The 13,250-nt window shown below is 38.5% G+C and overlaps 1 pseudogene; it reads right to left on the bottom strand.

Annotated features, from left to right (window-relative positions):
• Positions 1 to 2,956: 2,956 nt before the first annotated feature.
• Positions 2,957 to 12,714, bottom strand: LOC101414663 (eukaryotic translation initiation factor 4B pseudogene; annotated as a pseudogene).
• Positions 12,715 to 13,250: the final 536 nt, after the last annotated feature.

The raw sequence follows: 13,250 nt of genomic DNA, 5'->3' as shown, positions 1-13,250 counted from the left end.
TTGATTACCCCACCCATCAATCCCCCAGCAAGGACCCAATGCTAAAGTCTTTGGGGAATATCAAGGGCTTTTCCTGGCTTCCAGAAGAAGTCTTTGTTTTGAATAGCAGAATCTTGGGGTGGGAGTCTTCTCGCAGCCATCTTAGGGGTTGTTGATGCCCATGTGGACTCTCTGCCAGGTTCCAGATCCATCTACTGATTCCCTATCTTACTAGCCTGCTTCAGTTTCTTATCTTTTGATCAGTGAAAGAAAGTTTATTTGGACAATAAAAGATCCTAAAATATCTTAAAACCTCACCTGAGGAAAAACCTCTTGCCAATGCAAAGTAACAGAAATGGGCTACTTTTACAAAGGGAATTTATTTGGAGTAAAAGCTTACAGTTCCAAGGCCATGAAAAGTCTAACTCAGGGGATCATCAGAGGTGTTTTCACACCAAAGCCCCATGGTGAAACAAGATGGCCACCCATCTCTGCTGAGGTCTCTTCCTTTCTGTAGCTGTAGGCAAACCTGGCACAGGGCTTGCCTCTTACTGGGCCTCCTCTCAGTCTCAGAGGCTCTGCTCTCTTCCCAAGTTCAGCTCTAAGTTATCAGGCATATGGCTCATTTCTCTCTGGGCTTCAGCTCTTTGAACCTCTTGGGGGTTTCTCTCCTTGTAGCTCAGCTGTGGAGGAAACTAGAGTCCTTTCTCTCATCATTGCAGGATCAAATATGGCAGCATCCTTTATCTGTGTCTGTGTCTGTATCTGAATCTGTCTCTGTTTCTCCATTTTATCAGACTCAGCCTGAGGGTGGAGACCCAAACTGGCTCATGCTTCACTCACCAAGTTCAATCAAAAGGCCTAAAGAGATCTTATCAAGTAATCTAATCAAAGGCTCCTCAACTGAATTTAATGCATGTAAAGGGTATCCCACCCACAGCACCAGATTAGTTTAAAAACATAATCTTTCTCTGCTTGGAATTAATAACATAATCTCAAACTGCCACAGGGAGTAAAATGAATTTGTTTTCCAAGTTTGTTTTGTTTAGAGTTGGTTTTTAGAATGGGCAGTTGATGTACACGATACATAAAGAGATGACCTATCTAAAAATTACATAGACAACCACAATTGTGAAATTTTAGAAACTTACAGTCCAGAGGAACCCTAGGTTGAATTTCCTTATCATTGTTTCATAGTGCCTTTTTAAAAATTTCTCTGTCTTTATTTATTTTTTATTGTTACATTAAAAAAAATGAGGTCCCTGTATATCCCCCACCCCCCTCACCCCACTCCTCCCATAACAACAACCTCCTCCAACACCATGGGACATTCACTGCACTTGGTGAATACATCTCTGAGCACAGCTGCACCACATGGTCAATGGTCCACATTATTTACACTCTCCTCCAGTCCACCCAGTGGGCCATGAGAAGACATACAATGTGTCTTAAATGACATTTTTCTGCAACAGAAAAAAGATGAAGAAGGGAGTATTGTGAAAATATAGGAAGCATAAAAATTTAAAATATTACCACACTGAAAAATGAATAATGTTTTTAATTGAGATTGTGCATGGGTGTGGAGCATGTGTGATAAACATTCTATGTTAAATTGGTTAAGTTAAAAAATACTGCTCCAAGTCTACATTACACTATATTTATACTTTCGTTTTTACCAGAAAATTTAAATAGGTAGGCAGTTAAAGGTGTTAAATACTATTACAATACTATTAACATACTCAGCCTATTATTAAAATAATTTCTAAAAACTTTCCTAATGCTATTAGCAAAAGAATCTGGACAAGTGAACTCCTGCTTTTATTTTCATTCCTTTTGTTATTTGCTGTCATATTCTAGTGAAAGTTAGTTTTAAAGATTTCTTTCAGTATTTCACATTTATTGAATATTATAAACTGGAAATTTTTGGATATTGTTGGAATATCCAAATATTGCAAAGGTTGTAAATTGTAAAGGATAAAGATTTTAGTCATGTCCCTGATCAATGAGTTTTACTCCTATTGGATTTTTAAAAATACACTTTTTCTTCATGATTGCTCAGAAATCTAACATTTTCCTGAGTAAGATAACGTTACCATGCATAGTGAAAATAATCAGACTCAGATATTAACTGAACCCCATGCCTATTCAAAGATTTATCCATTAATTGCTATTAAACTAGCTAGCCGCATCTCAAGTTAACTGAAAGCTAAAGGTTTAATTCACTTCAGTTGTCAAGTGTTTATTTTCAGTACTTCAGGGCAAATGACCAAAGACAGGAATACATGGCTTAAAGAAGGATTAGAGTTGTGTAAATAGTTGTTGTTTCATGTTTCAAAAAGTGCTTCTATATCTTTGAATGATAGCTTAAGCTGCTTATTTTGCTTGACATGTTTTGGTTTTTTTCTGTGGAAGCTGTTGATAGCACCTCTTTGTTTTGGTTATCTGCTTTTATTTCCTTTCACTGACTTTGTTGGCTTAGTTTCCTTTATACTTCTAGCCTCTCCTTACCCAGTACCCCAACCTAGTTTTTCATGTATCTTTCTTTGTTTTGCTCACACAGGAAGGATTTCTTTTTTTCCTTTTTTTTTTTTTTTTTTTTTTTGAGAAATTCTAATGGACAGCTTGAGGGCACTGATGGAAATCTAGTTGCCTAACCTCATGGTTCCATTCATTGTGCTAAGTAATACTAGATTTTGGAACTCCTTTAGAGAATATTCTCTTGGAAAGAGGTTCCTTTGGTAAATGCCTTTAGTCTAATAGGCCCTATGGAATCTCTCTTTGGAGTCTTAATATATATATTAAAATAAAAGCAGAAATATAAATGTGAAATAAGATGTTCTTCCCACAACAAAATCACACACATCTAATTAATGACAGCTTACTACAGATTATCATGGCTATCTAGACCATATGTTAAAGAAAATCTTGTCTTATAAAATCATCTGGGATGGGTTCACTGGAAATGGCATCAGAACCACTACTCTTCCTGCATATCAATCTCTTCTTTCCAGGGTTTATAAGGGCATATATGGCAAATTGGGCTATTACAGAATTTTTTTAAGGTTTTAGGATTTTCTTTGGTTTTCTTTGGCTCAGATGCAGGTCTGGAGTCTTGATCCTTTTTGCCATCTTTCCTTTCAGTGGTCTTTGCTCCCTCCATCTCCCAGATCATGGATAGACTTTGACCTTTTGGGACACTCATCCCATCTACTTGGTGTTCATGTCTCCTTGCTGGTCCTTCCTCAGATAGTTGAGCTGAAGCTACTTTCCCCCCACTGCTTGTAGGAGATTGTTGTTCCATATCTGAACTCTGAGATCAAGCAGGAGGATTAGAACTTTGCTTCACACAAGCATTCTCCTTTGGTAGAGGGGTTGTCACTACCTTTAGAGGCTGATCAGATTTGGGAGGCTTGGAAGTTGGATAATGACAGTCTTCTTCCTTACCTAGTTGTTTCATTTTCTAGAGACTCCTCTTTCTTTCCTCGGTGCATCCTGACCTGCCTTACTTCTGCCAGATGTGAAGGAGGTCTCAGTCTGTGATAATTCACTTCCTGTCCTTGACTGTTCCCATTCCTGAGTTTCTTTACTTTGCCAACTTGGGTGTCTTTCCCAAGGCCATTGTTCTAGTTTTGGCTAATCCAGGTGATGCTGCAATTTCTCCTGTTCCTTCTGTAGCCATTCTTTTCTTTTGCGTTCTCTAGCAGCTGAGTCAACAGGATTGCCCCTAGATAGAAGATGCTTGGCTGGACAAAGAAGTGCTAGCAAAGGAATAATCTTCCTTAGGGATACTCTGAGGCTTTAGGGTCAGTTTGGGTCTTTGTGAGGGACATCTATCATCAGGCCTATAATCATCTCAAGAGTAATCATTTCTGGAACTCCTCGACTGATCATCATGTCTGTCTTATTGGCATTTAATGGAATTCCCTGCCTCTTCCATAGTCATCATCCCTGCACTACCCACTGCCAAATGCTTTTCTGCCACTGCCTATCCTGGAATCATAACCTTTATTGTACTCTCTGCTGCCCGCGTCCTCATAGCCATCTTGGCCCCCACATTGATACACATCTCACCATCACTATACTGGTCTGATCGTAACAATCATACTTATCTCCAAAGTTATCATCACATCTTCTAGGCAGGTAGTCTTCAAAGCTGTCTGTGGTAGGACTGGTCCCCTGGTTGTATTTGTTTTGCCAGAACCCAGATTTCTATCTCGGCCAAAAGAATGATCATCTCTGTCTTTATCCTGTGCTTGATCATCAACATCAAATCGAAATCTCCTGTTACCTAGAGACATTTCATTGAGGTTTAGGACACTGAGCAGGGAATCCTGGTCTTCAAACTCGCCATAACCAAAACCTTTCAACCTCTCTGGATTGCTGGGTTCATGTGGTAAACCCAATGCACTGATATTTAATCCTCTAAAGAATCCCTTAATGGAGTCTTCTGTCACATCATAGGGAAGATTCCTTAGAAAAGCAGGGTAGAGTAGCGATCTGGGAAGGTGGCTCTGGTCGATTTTGGGTTCCCAAGCAGGCCATAGAACAGTGGGAAGGATGGGATTGTCAATTGGAGGTGCCCTGTACACATCATCATCATTACTGTGCCAAGTGGTTGAAACAGCTTCCATATTGTCTTCTTTCATCAGCACACCTGACTGGTTTGGGAACATAGATGCTTCCTCCACCAGTCCCCCCATCCTTAGCCAGGAAGTCTGTTAGAGATAGTCTTCCCCTTCTTATTCTTGTTTGCTGAGTCCTCCATATTTGGAGAGGGGAGCGAATGCAAAGGTCATTCTCATTTTGAGAACTGAGTTTATCTACTATTCAGTTTCAAAATTTTGCATTCCCAACTTGAAATTATGTTTTATAAAGTGCTGGGAAACTGGATCTCTGTTTGCAAAAGAAAGGACCCCCTAAATCCTACCTGATACAAAAATCAATTCAAATTGGATCAAAGACCTAAAGAGAAGAGCCAGACTATCAAACATCTTGAAGAAAATATAAGGGAGCATCTTCAGGACCTGTGTGAGGCAATGGTTTCTTAGACTTTACATCCAAAACAAAAGCAATAAAAGAAAAAGTTGATAAATGGGAACTCATCAAAATTAAAAACTTTGGACCTCAAGGACTTTAGCATGAAAGTAAAATGACAACCTACACAATGGGAGAAAATATTTGGAAATCACTATATGATAGGGGTTTAATATCTAAAATACATTTTTTTAAAATCCTGCAACTCAACAACAAAAAGACGAACAGCTCAATTTTCAAAATGGGCAAAAGCTTTGAATAAACATTTCCTTAAAAGAAGATATACAAATAGCCAAAAAGCATGTAAAAAGATGCTCAATATCATTAGCCACTAGGAAAATGCAAATCAAAATTACAATGAAATACCATTTTACACCCTCTAGAATGGCTACCTTTAAAAAAACAGAAAATTATAATCGTTGGAGATGATGTGGAAAATAAGATCACTACTTCATTGCTGGTGGCACTGTAAAATGGTGCAGCTGCTGTAGGAGACAGTTTGGTGGCTCCTCATAAAGTTAAGTTTAGAATTACCATATGACCTGTCAATTCTACTTCTAGGTATATACTCAGAAGAATTGGAAACAGGGGCTTGAATAGATATTTGCATGCTGATGTTCATAGTGACATTGCTCACAATTGCCAAAAGATAGAAGCATCCTAAGTGTTCATCAGCAGATGAATGGATAAACAGAATATGGTATATTTTTATGGGATATTAATCAACTGTAAAAAGGAATGAAGTTCTGATACATGTAACAACATGGATAAACCTTGAAGATACCACGTTGGGTGAAATAAGCCAGACACAAAAGGAGAAATATTGTATGATCTCACTGTTATGAAATAATTAGAATAAGCAGACTCAGAGTCTGAATCTAAAATATAGGTTACCAAAGGATGATGTAGCAATAGGGAATGGGAAGTTAAGGCTTAAAATGTACAGGTTCCTATTTGGAATGATGTAAATGTTTGTACAGGATGTTGGTGATGGTAGTGTAACATTGTGAATATAATAAACAGCACTGAAATATAACTCTCAATGTGCTTAAAAAGGAAAATATTAGGTTATATATATGTTACTAGAATAAAATTTTTTTAAAATCCATGGAACTGCACAACACAGTGAATCCTAAGTAAAACTATGGACTATAATTAATACCATTATAAAAATGTGTCTTCATCAATTGATACAAAGGTACTACACCAGTGCAAGGTGTTAGATACATGAGGGGAGGCAGACTTGGCCCAGTGGTTAGGGCGTCCGTCTACCACACGGGAGGTCCGCGGTTCAAACCCCATGCCTCCTTGACCCGTGTGGAGCTGGCCCACATGCAATGCTGATGTGCTCAAGGAGTGCTGTGACACACAGGGGTGTCCTGCATAGGGGAGCCCCACACACAAGGAGTGCACCCCGTAGGGAGAGCCGCCCAGCGTGAAAGAGAGTTCAGCCTGCCCGGGAATGGCGCTGCACACACAGAGAGCTGACACAACAAGATGACGCAACAAAAAAGAAACACAGATCCCCGTGCTGCTGGCAAAAACAGAAGTGGACAAAGAAGAACACGCAGCAAATGGACACAGAGAACAGACAACTGGGGGGGGGGGGGCGGGGAGAAGGGGAGAGATAAAAAAATAATAATAATAGATACAGAATATCCTGTATTTTATGCATGATTGTTCTGTAAACCCACAACTTCCCTACTAAAAAATTGTTTTAGAGAATTTTATAGGACAGGCTGGAAGAATAAAAGAAACTGTCAGCCACAGCCAACATTTTAGAATATGTGGGTAGTGCAAGGATAGTATATGTCTTAGACTTACTTTAGCTCATGCTATAGGGAACTGTCACTGTGGAAAGACAATTACTACTGGATTGAGGAAAAAGATTTTTTGCCTGCTGCTCTTAGCCTTGTAGAACAGTAGGAACTCTTCTTCAAGCATAAGGAAACATTTCAGGAATCCAAGCAGGAACTCAAAAGATATTTCCAATCTTTGCAATCTCCATATTCTGGCAGGCATACAAATAAGGGGATGGGAAATTAATATTGAAGCCACATAGAGGGGAAAACATTTATTGATCTTGAAGAAAAGAAACTTTGTTTGCTGATACAATAAAATATTATGGAATGAGGTTTACCAACTATTAAATTTGTGTTTAACAAAGCAATTAATAATGGGGAAATAACCTGAATGGAAAAGATTAGGGAGGTAATAAAACTGAAAGGAAATCACAATCATCTTCTCTTTTTTTTTTCACAAAGAGAATCTACATCAGCAATTGAGAGTTCATTTTGCATTTAACCTCCTTTTAGAGATTGAAGGTTAGAGATAAGGTTGACAAACTTCCATCATTTTTTCTATGATTCAGCTCAAATATTACTTGGAACTGAAGTCTTTGTTAATGCCACCATGTAATTTTTTTCCTGTTTCCCCACAGCATATTCATAACTCTATTTTAAAAGCATTGTGATATATTATACTTGCTCATTTCCAAATAAAATGTGACTGAGGCCATGTTGTTTTAGATTCATGACATCTAGCACAGTGAAATGTTCAGTCTGTATTTGTGGCTTGAACAAATGACCAGATTATGTCCAAATCTAAGTCAAATTAATAATCAACCTCATCCTTCACTTTCAGAATTTCAGTCCAAGCTATTTAAGAGAAGCAATATTAAGTGATTTAACTTTTATCTATCTGCTCATAGAATATGCAAATAGGCAATAATATAAACAAGACCTGGGAAATACTCATGTTTGTTCATCGTTCTCTTATATCATCCGTTTGGCTAATTTGCATAATACTTTCCTTTTAAAAATTGGAGGGAAAGCTATAAAGAACATTTTGGGAGCAATTCTGGAAACTAGAATGGGCATAATATTGTATTGTGGTTATGTATGAGAATGTTTTGCTCTTAAGAGATACATACTGAACAATTAATTGGTGAAATGTCATGATACCTGCAATTTACCTTCAAATGGCTCAGCAAGGGGAAAAAAGCAAATTGTTAAAATGCTGACAAGTGGTGAATCCAGGTAAAGGTTATATGAGTAGTTATACTATTACTTATATTTTTTCTGCAGATTGAAAAAAAATGCTGGAAGAAAATGATATAAAAAAGAGATTTGAAGGCTACAAGTGGGTTTTTTTCCCTTGAATCTTTTTGTAAAGAACAATGCCTGTGATTTTTAGAGGCTAAATAAAAACTATTTTTATTTCTTGAATCACATTTTAATTTGGCTAAAATACAGGTTTATGACTGGGTATTATACTTTTTTCTCACCAAGAAATCATGAAAGAAGCCAATATATATAGCTCAAAATGAAGTTGCAAAATTCTCCGGCATCTGACAAGATAATAAAAATGAAGTGAATACCTACTGGATTTAGGTAGAAAATATGACTAAATATAGGAATTCCTGGTCACAGATAAAACTGTCATGTGCCTCTGGGGATTGGATTAAGGGCATATACACTGTTTGAAAGGGAGAATTTAATACAAGGAATTGGTTGTACAGGTGATTGAATAGCTGAGGCCAACAAGTAAAAGGGGACAGCAAAGCAACTCAGTGTAGCACCACGCCATTACCACCTCTTGTACTGAGGGGGACATCAGAGTCGTCAGGGCCTGGAAGCCCAGCGGCCAATGGCGCTAGAGTCAAGGTGAGGATAGCGGGGGCTCTTTGGAGCTACAGAGGAGACAGGCACTGTCACAGGGGCAGAAGTTCCTGCCTTTCCCCCTCCTCCTGTCCTTTAACCTTTCACCAGTGCTTTACCAATGACCAAACTGATCAAGAAAGCATAGGGCAAGGGAGTTTGGGAAAAGTCGCTTCTCTTGAAAAAAAAGAAGCCCACTAGAGAAAGGACAAGGAGTGGTTCTGATAGCAAGCAATTAGATGACAGGCACATGTTCTGTTATATCTTTTTGCTCTTTTGCTAACAAATTTCAAGTTCATAGTCATATGTGATAAGTTTTTAGAAACAAGAGGGGACTTGACTTAATAGTAATAATGTTTGAATTGATTTAGGACTAATCAGAAAAAAAAGGATTTGAAAAACAGTTCTAAATATATCCTGACATGCAGGATAGCTACAAAATATCAAATTTATTTGTATATTCAGTAAATAGTCAAGCATTTTTTTATAATTAAATTTGCCATTCGTATTACATAACAAACATATGAACAAAAGTTTCCTAGGGATAGAATTCCAGGAAAATGTACAATGCTAAATTTTGAATTCCTAGCTGCCTGAAAGTTAGAGTGCCATCCTGTGATATTGAAACAAATATTGGGAGAGCTGGTATAAACTGGAGAGCAATGCCTTTGTTATCGTACAGCTAATTATCAGACTATATTCAATTATCCAGTGACAGGAAGTTGTACAGTGTAACCTTATTGCAGAACATATTCTGGATTTAAGATTTAGCAGGGGTAAAGACCTCTACTGATTACTCTCTTTCCAGGTGGGCTATTCTCTAGAAAGGGAAGAAATTTTGGGACTTTGTTCTTTAAACTGTTCAGTCTGTAGACCATTTAAAGGTAGGAAATAAATGACCTTGTTTCACCTACCTTAACTGCTCCCACTTCCCTCTGTAAGGAAAACTTCTCTGGGGATAGAAGGGCAAAAAAAAACCCTTTGATTCACTTTATTCCTTCCTAGACAGATTATTTTATGATCATGGAAGCAAGTGAATGGACAAAAGATTGAAGGTTAGTGGTCCAAAAGAGGAATGAAGAAAATGGGAGACAAAGCAAGATCTAGTTGATGAGTCCATGCTTAGAAAGTAACCATAAAATTTAGAATGTAAATTAAATGTCACAATGAGGCAGAGGTGTCTCAGCTGGCACAATTTTTTTTTAATTTCTTTCTCTTCTCTTTCCCCCACCTCCTTCCTCCCCCCCCCCACCCCCCCCCAGTTATCTGCTCTCTGTGCTCTGTGTCCATTCACTGTGTGACCACTTCTATCCTTATCAGCGGGACCAGGAATCTGTGTTTCTTTTTGTTGCATCATCTTGCTGCATCAGTTCTCCGTGTGTGCAGCGCCATCCTGGGCAGGCTGCGTTTTTTTCGTGCTGGGCGGCTCTCCTTATGGGACACACTCCTTGCGCGTGGGGCTCCCCTGCGTGGCACGGTGCTCCTTGTGCGCATCAGCACTGCGTGTGGGCCAGCTCAACACATGGGGCAAGGAGGCCCTGGGTTTGAACCCTGGACCTCCCATGTGGTAGGTGGATGCTCCATCAGTTGAGCCAAATCCATTTCCCACTGCACAATTTTTAAAGGAAGTTGACACCATTTAAAAATGGAAAGATTTTATATGAAAATCCAAATCCTAGCTTCTCTTGTAAACTGGGATGCTCTGGCAATACTGGGTCATCACTGTTGCAGGGTAACAATTTTCTGGAGCAGGCCCTCTCCAGTTCTACCATATTCCCACCTTTGCCTTGCTCAGTCACTGAAATCACTTGCCTGGCCGTTGCAGACACGCAATCCTCTGTTCTTTCTTCTCTTCATTCTAGACTGGCTAAGGATTTGTACTATCTAGGCTTTTATATTGAATCATGTGCTATACTTTTGTATTGTATCAGCTTCTATGACACTTAGGAACCATTTGTTAAGCCAGTAGTTGAATCAATGAAAACTCAGCTCAAAAATTCCAGTTAGTACGCCCAAGGATACATCATTTAAGATGTATCATTTTTCATGAAAGAAGGAGGGATAGATGAAAGTAATTGTGAGTACATGTACAATCATATCTTTGCCTACAACTAAAAGAATTTAAGTTGACTTAAATTAAGTTAGATACTGTAAGACTAGAACAATTAACAAAGCCAGAGGAAAAGGAAAAAAAAAAAATTGTGATTAACTTGATGAGGTTAACTCAATGTTGTAAGCTTCCTTTGCATCTTCCTTTTTGTAGCACTTAGCCAGTGATAATTTGTTTAATGCCATAAACTCCTGCTAGACTGTAATCTCCTGATGGCAGAGACTTTGTTAGTCTTATTCATTACCATATTCCAAAGTGCACAGCATAGAGCTTTATTGGTTAAATGAACAAGTGAAAATACATCAAGAAGCCTTTTGTTCAATTGCTGCTAAAGAAAAGTTACAGCAATGGGACCTAACATTATTTTTGAGATTCGTAGCTGTCAGGACAGAAAAGCAAAGGGTTTTATCCTGTGGACTACACATATTCTGGGATTAGCACCTGTTCCAGAAAGCAGTGTAAAACAAAGCAAAACACAATAAAACTCTAACTAAGAAAGTTGCTCTGGATTCCTGGTTGTTATTGCCAGAGGAGCAGGGTTCAGGGTCCATATCGCTGACCTGGGTTTCAGGACAGGACTTTGCTCTTTTGCAGGAAGAAATACAGTCACGTAACTGATTTCAAGACAGGAACTTAGACAATGAAGAACAAAATGCAAACATTATTTCTTGCAGTGAATGTTTAGGAGATGGCAGAATCCCATTACTCATTCAGGCCAACACAGTTAAAATAGGACAAGCTTGAGTTGTAGGAAGTTATCATAACTAATGATCTAAACTCTCCACTTTCAAGATTGTTTCCAGAGTCTCCTGAAGGGTCAAGATTGCAGTGACTGGGAAGCAATCTAAGAATAGCATCAGACAGGCCATAACAATCTTAAAGGCAATACCCAACTAGATATTTCATCTCATCATGTGCCTTTTGGTATTATAGTGATATGGGAAAATGAAATAAAAATAATAGAACACCAGAAAGAAAACTGTGACATACTATAAAAATCTTGATGTAACTAATAGTGAAAAATGCCCATAAAGTGTTAAGTAAATCTAAACTTCCTTATTCTGTGTATACGTGAATACTTTTCTGCTACATCATTTTGGGCTCCCTCTGCTGGCATCTTATCCTCAGTGATGACAGTATTTTTAAGAACCTCTTGGAAATCCCTGTGGAAGAAAGCTACTTTGAAGATAGTTTTTGAGCTGACCAGTCTTAAATATTCAAATAAGTAAAAATCAAACTCACCGGAAAACAAATGCTATCACCAGGTATGTAGAAATTTGATCAGACAGAGGTGGTTTGGTAGATCAATAACACAAAGAGAACCCAACCAAAAGAAAAGTGGACAAATGATGATATGAATAGGTATTTCACAGAAAAGGAAACATGAATAACCAAAAAACCTATGCAAATATGATCAACTTATTTGCTGATCAAAGAAATACAAGTTAAAACCACAGATACCATTTCATATCCACCAGAACGGCAAAAAAATTTTTTTAATTGGTCAATTTGAGATGTCAAAGAGGAAGCTAAGCCCTCATAAACTCCCAATAGGACTGTAAATTTGATAATGACTTTGGATAACCATTTAGTACTAATAAGTAAAAAATGCTATTTCCAATAATCCAGTAATCCCACTCCTATGCATTTTACGCTATACAAACTTTTGCATGTACACTAGCAGACTCATGCATGAGTGTTCTTAGCTGTTCTGTTCATAATCAAGTTACCCTCAGAGATGCTTTCTCAGCAAGGTCAGTTGCTGGCAGATCCTGCACTCCTACCATGGGGTGAGGTAGGATGGTGGCTGTCTGTCTGGGTCTCTGCCTTCTCTTCCAGGCTGCTTTCTCTGTCAACTTCGGGCTGCTTGATGGGCCTGGCCTCCCGAGGACCTCTTTGCATGCTCTGTGCCCTGCTGATTCCAGCCTCCATTCTCTCAACCTCTTGGGGCTTCTTTGTCTTTCTGCTCCTTTAGGTGATCAGAAGTCCTTTCTTAATAGCAGGGTAAAAATGGAAGCTTTCTTTCCCTGCGTTTCTGTATTCAGTTCTCAGTATATATAACCTCTCAGCAAGAGAGCGGAAACCTAACCTGGGTCATGCCTCACTGATGTAGTCCAATCAAAGGTCCTAAAGCAATGTAATCTAAAGTGATCTACTCAAGGTCCCTTAACTGAATCTAATGCAAGCACAGGGACACACACCCACAGGAAAGGAGTAGTTCAAAGAACATGATCTTTTCTGGGATTCACAAAACTTCAAACTGCTATAGTGTGATAGTATTATATAAAGGACGAAGACAAAACTAAAAATATATCATTTAGAGATATACACATAAGTAGAAAAAATTCTTTAAAAAGTTAAAAGTCAAGGGTTTATTCTTCTTCTTTAAAGTGTACATACTTGTGGGAAGCGGACTTGGCCCAGTGGATAGGGCGTCCGTCTACCACATGGGTGGTCCACGGTTCAAA

The sequence above is a fragment of the Dasypus novemcinctus genome, chromosome 3 (genome assembly GCF_030445035.2).
Source record: "Dasypus novemcinctus isolate mDasNov1 chromosome 3, mDasNov1.1.hap2, whole genome shotgun sequence".
Lineage (NCBI taxonomy): Eukaryota > Metazoa > Chordata > Mammalia > Cingulata > Dasypodidae > Dasypus > Dasypus novemcinctus.
This window is presented reverse-complemented; position numbering and strand designations above follow the sequence as displayed.